This window comes from Saccopteryx leptura, chromosome 12 (assembly GCF_036850995.1).
Source record: "Saccopteryx leptura isolate mSacLep1 chromosome 12, mSacLep1_pri_phased_curated, whole genome shotgun sequence".
Lineage (NCBI taxonomy): Eukaryota > Metazoa > Chordata > Mammalia > Chiroptera > Emballonuridae > Saccopteryx > Saccopteryx leptura.
This window is the reverse complement of record NC_089514.1, coordinates 31,329,778-31,333,238: the sequence shown is the minus strand read 5'-3', so window position 1 is coordinate 31,333,238 and position 3,461 is coordinate 31,329,778. Positions and strand designations below refer to the sequence as shown.

The following is a 3,461-nucleotide window of genomic DNA, read 5'->3' as shown; positions in this document are numbered from 1 at the left end:
GAAAGACAGAGAATGTTTCTTTAACTAAAAGGGATCATACAATTTAAAGGTCAATAGCTTCTTTATTTAACAACACATTTCCTTATCAATATAGCTATACAAAAGTTTCTTATTGATTTTAAGTTTTTGTTGTGAAATGTGTCATTATATAAAGAATATATAAAATGTATGTGAAAGAGAAATTGTCCCAAACCTGGTCTGGGAAAGAAGCTTTGAGCACGAAGTAATTAACAGCATATTCCAAGGCATACTATTTGTCTACTTTCTATTTTGAAAACACTTCAAACTTACAGAAAAGTTGCAAAAATAATTTGACTATGCTTTGCATAGCCGTTACCCACACTAACCAACTTTTAACATTCTGTCACTTTTATTTTTCATTCTCTCTCTCTCTCTAGTCTACATAAAATGAATCGTTACTCTATAATACCTATTTCTTAAGAATGCTTGTTTCCTAAATCAAGGGTATTTCCTTAGACACCCATACACAGTTATCAAATTCAGGGCATTTAACATTATTAATGTATTAACAATACATAGTCCATACTCCAGTTTTATCAACTGTCCTTGTTATGTTTTTGATAGCAGACCCATCCCTAACAATACCGGACCCAGCCTAGGGCCACAGACTGTAATTATTTATCGTGGTTTTTATTCTCCTTTAATTTGGAACAATTCCTAAGCCATTTTGTTTGGTTTTGCACTCATGACATTAAGGATTCGGAGAACGTGAGCCAGTTATTTTATAAATATTCCTCAGTTTGGGGGGGTTTAGTTTGAAAAACTGAGATAAGAGTTTAGCAAGGGACATACATTTAGCAGCTGAGTAATTAGAAAGAGGAGGAAAATGGGAATTGGGTTGCCACAGACCAATTTTAGAGTCCAAAATATTTTATAGGATCAGTCCATATTTTTGTCCGATAGACTAATCCAAACTGTTGTGCTATTTAGTAACAAAAAGAAAGCTAACAGTTATTGGGTGCAAATTGTTTGTTAAGAAGAATGGTTGGATTTTATTTCCATTATTCCCCATAGCAACAGATGTGACAGCTAGTAGGACTTCTTACAATGGGAATCTGGGTTGAAGGGGTTAAATGACTTTCCCAGATCACATAGTCAGTAAGTGGTGGTGTTGACCATCATATCAACCTTCCATTTCCTCCTTCCATCTTCCATTGTACCATGGCCTCTAAAATGCTTTTATTCTGGTATAGTTGTTAATCCCTGGAACAAACAATATTCAAAATTTTCTATGAAATAATTGGTCTCAAAAACAATTACTTTCAGCAGCATTTCATTTACTACCAACCGATTGTGCCCTTCTTCTTGAAACTATTTTTTCTCTTGGCTTCCAGGACAGGTTGCCTCCTGGTTCTCCTCATTCCCTGCTCCCTGTGTGTAGGTGGGACTCATGGGTCTGCACTCTTATCTAGTCTCCCATGCTCCTCATTGCTCCCATCTGGCCTCATGGATTTATGTGTCATCTGCGTGCTCACGACTCCTAATTATAGCTCAGATCACTCCCTTGAGCTCCCAACAAGTATATCCAAGGGTCAGATTAACATTTCAACTTTGATAAAGGTTAGGTACCTCAAATGTATCGTGTCCAAAAATAAGCTTCTAGTTTTGTCCACCTCAAATCTGCTTTTCTCATAGTCCCCTTTATCTAATTAGAAAACGACTATTTTAATTTCCTAGTTGTTCAGTTGGAAAATTCACCGTTGACTATCTCTCTTACAACCCTCATTCATCCATAAGCAATTTCTGTTGGCCCTTCCTTCAAAATATATTGAGAAGCTACTCTCACAACCTCCATTCCTACCATCCTGGTTCAAGCCACCAACTCTACTTCCCTAGGTAATATAATAGTCCCCATTTTTTTCTCCTTTTTCCTTCCTTGTTTATGTGTCTGCCTTCCACCTATCTTTACCACAGCAGCCAAAGTGACACAAGTCAGATCATATTCCTTTCTTGCTGACAGTGTCTCCTACTCTTCTCCCTGCTGTTTGTGTTCTTCTAGACTCTCTAGCTACCTTGCTGTTTCTTGACCATGTTGAGTACACTCCTACCTCAAACCTGTACGCTCACTGCTCTCTGTCTGAATTTCTCGTCCTTCAGAAACCCATCAGGCTCCCTACCTCACCTCTTTTAAGTCACCTTCTTGGTGACAACTTCCCTGAATACCTATCCAAAAATGCCCCCACCTTAAGCACTCTATTCTTTCCTGCTTTATTTTACTTTTAATTATTTAGTACCACTTAATATATATGATACACAATCTTGATCTTTTTTTTTTAAATTTTTAAATTTTTTTTATTTTTCTGAAGATGGAAACAGGGAGAGACAGTCAGACAGACTCCCGCATGCGCCCGACCGGGATCCACCCGGCACGCCCACCAGGGGCAATGCTCTGCCCACCAGGGGGCGTCGCTCTGCCACGACTAGAGCCACTCTAGTGCCTGGGGCAGAGGCCAAGGAGCCATCCCCAGCGCCCGGGCCATCTTTGCTCCAATGGAGCCTTAGCTGCGGGAGGGGAAGAGAGAGACAGAGAGGAAGGAGGGGGGGTGGAGAAGCAAATGGGCGCTTCTCCCATGTGCCCTGGCCGGAAATCGAACCCGGGTCCCCCGCACCCCAGGCCGACGCTCTACCGCTGAGCCAACTGGCCAGGGCCAATCTTGATCTTTTTTTTTTCCTTTGGTCTGTTCCCCCTTCTAAACTGAAAGGCCCATGAAGGCAAGAATTTTTATGTCTTGTTCAGTGCTGCATTCCCAGTGCCTAAGCATGCCTGGCATATCAGGTGTCAATAAATATTTGTTAGAAGAATAAATAAATGCCCAAATGAATTCTTTAGCTTATTCACAGATTGACTTTTTATTTTAAAGGATGCTCATGTGTTGGGAGAAGTTCAAGCATCTGTCAATCCAAGTATTCTGCTTAAGAAAGTATGAATTCCTTTTTTGAATAGGTTGGGAAGTATATATAGCTAGAGATGCATTATATAATTTCTGACTAGCAAAGTAACATTATTATTATAGAAAATGTGGAAAATACAGAAAAAGAAAACACAATTAACTTGTAATCCAACCATCCAGAGACTGGTTACATTTTAGTAAACTTCCTTCCAGGCACATTTAATTTCAATTTCGGTGATATTTCATTTTCAAGTCTCCTTATCCCCATGACAAGGAATGGAACAAACAAACTGAGGAACTCAAAGCTGACTGTGGTTTCATGCTTCTAGCAAAATGCCATCCTCACAGTTCACTAACAGCCGCAAGCACGTCCATGGAATTTTGGGCGCTACTATTTTCCCTTTCCAAGAAAGCATGCTATAATTTGGACATTTAGCTTACCCAAACTTCCACGGAAGGATCTTCCTTGTAAAGTGACCTCAGAATTCCCAGAAAACTAAATATTTGGCATTTGTGCAATTCAGATTGATTACTATTATAAGTCATTGG

General features: G+C 39.5%; 1 non-coding gene across 1 annotated transcript; it reads right to left on the bottom strand.

The window, feature by feature from the left end:
* Positions 1-2,594: 2,594 nt before the first annotated feature.
* On the bottom strand, positions 2,595-2,670 carry TRNAP-GGG (transfer RNA proline (anticodon GGG)). Its single transcript has one exon. It is a non-coding gene; the product is annotated as a tRNA-Pro (tRNA).
* Positions 2,671-3,461: the final 791 nt, after the last annotated feature.